The sequence below is a fragment of the Peromyscus californicus genome, unplaced genomic scaffold (genome assembly GCF_007827085.1).
Source record: "Peromyscus californicus insignis strain IS unplaced genomic scaffold, ASM782708v3 Scaffold_20__1_contigs__length_68692818, whole genome shotgun sequence".
In the NCBI taxonomy this organism is placed as follows: domain Eukaryota; kingdom Metazoa; phylum Chordata; class Mammalia; order Rodentia; family Cricetidae; genus Peromyscus; species Peromyscus californicus.
The window spans coordinates 248018-254234 of record NW_026294503.1 but is presented as its reverse complement, the minus strand read 5'-3'; the positions used below and the strand labels follow the sequence as shown (position 1 = coordinate 254234).

Sequence of the window (6217 nt, the reverse complement as noted above, 5' to 3'; positions counted from 1 at the left end):
GGCATGTGTCTTTCTCAAGCAAGACATGAGATCTCAAGTGCTGGGATTAAAGATGTGTGTTACTATGCCTGGCTGTTTCCAGTGTGTCCTTGAACTCACCGAAATGGATTTCTGCCTCTGGAATGCTAGGATTAAAGGCATGTGCTACCACTGCCTAACCTCTATGCTTAATATAGTGGCTGTTTTGTTCTCTGACCCCCATATAAGTTTATTGTGGTGCACAATATATCAGTGACATTTCCCCTTTCTTTGTTTAAAATAAAAATATTGCTGGGTGGTGGTGGCGCACGCCTTTAATCCCAGCACTCGGGAGGCAGAGCCAGGTGGATTGCTGTGAGTTCAAGGCCAGCTTGGGCTACCAAGTGAGTTCCAGGAAAGGCGCAAAGCTACACAGAGAAACCCTGACTCAAAAAACCAAAAAAAAAAATATATATATATATATTATAACTAATATAAGAAAAAGTATATACAATAAGTATATACAGTCAAGAATTACATTAATAATGTGTAGTCCATTAACATTTGACAAATTCAGACAAAAAAATTCATTACTTATCCTATTTAAAACAAGTTCCTTTTTAAAAGTAGATTCAATAATCTACCTTTTTAATCTTATTATATCCATATTCTCTCTTTTTTCTTTTCTGAGTAGATTAAAAATCTACTCCTTTCTATATCTTCTTTTTTTAAACAAGAACCCTGTATCTAATCTCCTTTGTTTAGCTATTTTTTTGACCATTAACAATTAACAACTTATAACCAACCATCATAAACAATGACAATATCCATAACGCATTAAATAACTCAAAACACCCACCCTACCTCCTGGGAATGTGGGCATTGTGTTCTTTAATTTGGGGTTAATTGTCAAGTCCAGGGAGAATTAGCGGTATCATTTGTTGTCCAGTCTCTGCATAATGAAAAATGGCATAGTTATGGTTCCCTGCAGAAATTTTTCTTTTTTTTTTTTTTTTCCTCTGTGGTTTGGAGCAATCACAAATGTTTGTCTCTCAGGACCACAAACATTCTTCCCTAGAAGAGAACATCTTCACAGTAATTTCTCCCCACCACTTGCCTCACCACACTTCTCCAAACTGACCTTTGTCGATGCTTTCTTGTAACACGATGGTCCTGGCAAGTGTTCTCTGAATAAGCAGCGGTAAACCTTTCATCCCTAGTAACAGCGTTGCAGCGGCCATCAACACAATGAGAAGCAGTCAGCAACGTGGAGAGCAGCTGCTGCCTCCATGGTCCCGCTGCCACCATTTATGGACGGGTCCGGCCCTGGCCACAACTTCTCCTCAGCAAGCCTCCCAGGCCGGCCTCAACCTTGGGATCCTCCTGACTCTGCCTTCTTCAGCAAATCCTACCAGAGTGCACCACAACCGGCAGAGGGCAGCTCAGGCCTGAGTTGGGAACTACAAGGCAACAGGTAAGTGGCTTTTTGGCAAATTCAGATCCCACAAGTTGGGTGCCAAATGTAACACAAATCTTAAATAGTCTTGCAGTAATTTTGAAATCAAAAGGATGATGGGATCCCATAATGATGATTCCACATGGACTATGAGAAAGCCATTAAGCTGATTAACACCACCCAGAGATCGGCTTTGGACTATGAACTACTCAGGACAATTTTGAGATGGCTAGCTAAGATGATTCAGATTCACAGACTACTCAAGCAAGGACTTGAGACAAGCCCTGCATTTTCCATCATGAAGAGACTGGACAACAAATGATACTGCTAACTCTCCCAGGACTTGGAAATTAACCCCAAAATTTTCTTTTCAGGATCCCCTAAAGATGTCTTTGCCCCCAAAAAGCAAGAAGTAATTTTAAGAAAATGATGCCCCCATTCCCAAGAGGTGGGGCAGGTAGTTTTTGGTCTTTGGATGGGTTTTAGATTTGGGATAATTGTCGTTGTTTAGGATGGTTGGTTACAAGTTGTTATTGTTAATGGTCAGGAAAGAAGCTAAGCAAAGGAGATTAGAGTTAAGGTTCTTGTTTGAAAAGAAAAAGGCCTTGCATACATCCTGCTTCACAAATGAGTCTGTCAGACACGCTAAGTCTGTAGGCCGAAGATGATGCCCCAATGTTGCAGAGAAACCTCAGGTGACTGTCTAGGCAGCTGTCTGTCTGTCATAACTCATTTATTAGAAGTCACTTGTTTGCAATTCCTGTTTTACTAGGTAATATTATTTCCTTCTTGGGTCTCTGAGGGAGCTGAAGATTAGATAGTTGTAGTAACAAGTTTCCTTATTAAGAAATTCAGAAAAGAAACTCACTAAGGAGGTGTAAAGTGTATAAGTTTGAAAGACATTATAAGATAGTTTTTTTTTCCTGTTGGTAATAAAAGATAGGATATAAAGTGAATTAGGTACATTGTGGACTCACCAAAATGGGATAGATAATGGAATATTTTCTCTGAATCTGTCAAATGTTAATGGACTAGACATTGTTAATGTAATTCTTGACTATATATATTGTATATACTTATTGTATATACTTTTCCTTATATTAGTTATAATATTTTTATTTTAAACAAAGAAAGGGGAAATGTGGTTGATATATTGTACACCACAATAAACTTATCTGGAGGTCAGAGAACAGAACAGCCACTATATTAAACATAGAGGTTAGGCAGTGGTAGCACATGCCTTTTGTTGTTGTTGTTGTTTTTGTTTTTCGAGACAGGGTTTCTCTGTGTAGCTTTGTGCCTTTCCTGGAACTTGCTTTGTAGATCAGGCTGGCCTCGAACTCACAGAGATCTGCCTGCCTCTGCCTCCCAAGTGCTGGGATTAAAGGCATGCGCCACCACCACCTGGCTGCACATGCCTTTTAATCATAGCATTCCGGAGGCAGAGATCTGTCTGGATCTCTGTGAGTTCAAAGCCACAGTAGGGAACAGAGCCAAGCATGGTGACACATGCCTTTAATCCCAGTACCAACCATAGAGCTCTGGAGGCCTGTCAGACAGGAAGGGAAAGAGCTGGCCAGGAAGAGGAAACGATGTAGCTAGACAGAGAACAAATCAGATGGCAGAACAGCAAGGTATATAAACCTGGGTAGACAGGAAGTCTCTCTTCTTGGAAGCTGCAAAGTTGGCGAGTGGCTTGTTCTACTTCTCTGATCTTTCAGAATTTACCCCAATAGCTGGCACTGGGTTTTTTATTAATAAGACCTTTTAAGATTCATGTTACAGTTACTGATTTCAATGAATCCTTTGTATATTCTGGATATTAAGCCCTTGTCATATCAATGATTAGCTAGTATTTTCCACATTCTAAAGGCTGTCTCTACACTCAGTTGATTGTTGTCATTGTTAATATAAAATGTTTTTATGTATACACCCAAAGGAGCATTTTCTGGGTAATATAGTAATGCTATATAAACATGCTGTTTTCTCTAGTTTTTATTATTTATGATTCTAGTTATATGAGTTTTGATGGTTTTGATTCACACATCTATAATGACAAGTGCTATGCATAATGAGGTGTTGATATTTGTGCATCATTTTATCCTTTGGGAGAAATATTTATTAAAATGTTTTGGTCATTTTCAAACTAATAATTGTTTACTGTGGAGTTGTAAATATTTTTGTATCTTATGGATATGGTTTGTAAACATTTTTTTCATTGTATGGGTTTGACTTTTATTTAATTCATCTATTATAAGTGTTATGTCTTTTTGATGGATGCCACCACACTATTTCTTTTATTTCCAAGAAACAAACTTTTGTGTGTTCTTGTTTAATATGGTTCCAGCTACTCTACTTTTCATTTGGCTGCTATTTTGATATTCTATACATTTGAGTACTATTTTGATGATATATCCTTTTCCATCTTTTTGCTTTCTGGCTAGCTAAATTTAGGGATATATATGTAAATCTCTTATGTAGAATATATAGCTAAAACATTATAATAAAATCCATTCTTTCAATCTCTAATTTTGATTGGCTAGCAAGTTTAATTAATATGAATAATGATAGGTAAGGTTAGTATCTTAAATATTTGAGTTTTACATTAAATAATATTTTATTCTGATAATATTTAATACACGGAAACATCAAGAAAAGTTGACCTGTCTTTTTTATCTACAACACAGAGAGCTATTATTGATGATATAAGTGTGCAACTTTTCACCTTCCCCCATTGATCAATAGACAGGCAAAGGTATAACATATCTTAGCCTCAGATGTGATTGAATTGAACTGTCATTATTTTTTCCAAGTACATATTATATTACTGATAATGAAGTATTTAAAATATTCTACTATTTTATTTGACTTTATCTTTTTAAAATATTTAATTTTTTTTTTTTTTTTTTTTTTTTTTTGGTTTTTTGAGACAGGGTTTCTCTGTGTAGCTTTGCGCCTTTCCTGGAACTCGCTTTGGAGACCAGGCTGGCCTCGAACTCACAGAGATCCGCCTGGCTCTGCCTCCCGAGTGCTGGGATTAAAGGCGTGCGCCACCACCGCCCGGCTTTTAAATGATGTGTTATGTGTACTTGTCTGTGTGTGAGTATGAGCACGTAAGGGCAAATGTTGGTGGAGGCCAGAAGGGGACTTAGACTCCTCTGGAGCTTAAATTACAGGAGGTTGTGAACTGTCTAGTGTGGGTGCTAGGAACTGAACTTGGATCCTCAGGAAGAGTAGAAAGTGCCTCTTACTGCACCATCTCTCAGTCCTTTGACTTGATTTTTTAAACAGTAAAATGAAAGTAAAGTTCTCTTTATTTCATAACAACTTTAAAATATGAAACAATTTATGATTAAACAAAGAATGATCAAGTATTTGCACTGCACCATTATAGAGTTAAAAAAAAATTAGAGGTCGCCAAGATGTCGGGTTCCAAGTATAAGCCTTCGCCCCTGGCCACTCTCCCCAGTACCCTCAACCATCCAAGTATGATGTGTCTCCGGAGACCCGAAAGGCACAGGTCAAGCGCTTGAGCATAAGGGCCCGGCTTAAACGGAAATATCTGCTTCAGTACAACGACCCCAAACTCACATTGCACATCGATGACCCTGCCTTGATTCATTGGACCTATGCAAAATCAACAAATGTTTATCTTAGTTTCAGACCCACTCCAAAGAACTCACTTTTAGCGGCTGTGGCGGCATTTGGGCCCCTCATCATCTGGTATTATATTTTCAAAACAGACAGGGACAGAAAGGAAAGACTTATCCAGGAAGGAAAATTGAACCGAACTTTAAAGATGCCCTGTTAAGTTTGGCAAGGATGACTCTATTCTTACATAAATAAATCTTCTGTTAATGACCAAAAAAAAAAGTTAGAGAAGGGCTGATCCTGGTGGTTAAGCCTGTGACCTCAGCTTGAGGCTTTGACAAGACCACAGGAAGGCTAATTTGGGTGGTGGAACAAGTTAAAGAACCATCTGAACAACTTAGTAAGATCTTGTCTCAAAATAAAAAGTAGAAAGAGGTTTGGAAAAATATTTCAGTGGAAAAGTACTTTTCTGACATATATGAGGGCCCATGTTCAGAATTCAGTACCTTGCCTAAAGGGTTGAAGCAGCAATCGTGGCTGGCCTCAGTGGCGGAAGAATCACAAGCCATGGTTACCTTTTTAGAGCTTTATTAAGAGGAAGGAGAGAGAGAGAGAGAGAGAGAGAGAGAGAGAGAGAGAGAGAGAGAGAGAGAGAGAGAGAGAGGGAGGGAGGGAGGGAACCATGCAGAAAGGAAGTACAGAGAGAATATAAGAGAGAGCGTGTGGGAGGGCACTCTGCTTTTTAGGCTGGGACGACTCTCAGGCTGATGATGTAATAAGGACAGACTCCTTACACTGCCCCCAATTAAGTCAAATAAAAGATAATGAAGGAAGGATTGGTACTTTGAAATAGCTCACCTGGAGTAACTCCTGAAATATCGAAAAAGTATGGAAAGTATTAACTTATGGTATTATAATATCTTAGCAGATGGGGAATGGATACTGTAGAAAGAGAAAATAACAACAAGCTAAAACTGAGCAAGGATTTACAGAAAAATAATTCTGCCTGTAAGAGGAATAGAAGAAAATTTAAGGGCACAAGTAATGGGGAGTCAGATAATGTACTGTGTAGCTGGAGTTTTCCTGCCTGGCCCACAGTCAGGACAAATCTCTCTCACCTGCCAGTCCCACAGCAGCTCAGACCCAACCAAGTAAACACAGAGACTTATATTGGTTACAAACTGTATGGCCGTGGCAGGCTTCTTGTTAACT

The 6217-nt window shown here is 38.7% G+C and overlaps 1 pseudogene; it reads left to right on the top strand.

Annotated features, from left to right (window-relative positions):
* Positions 1-4836: 4836 nt before the first annotated feature.
* On the top strand, positions 4837-5225 carry LOC128117200 (NADH dehydrogenase [ubiquinone] 1 beta subcomplex subunit 4-like; annotated as a pseudogene).
* Positions 5226-6217: the final 992 nt, after the last annotated feature.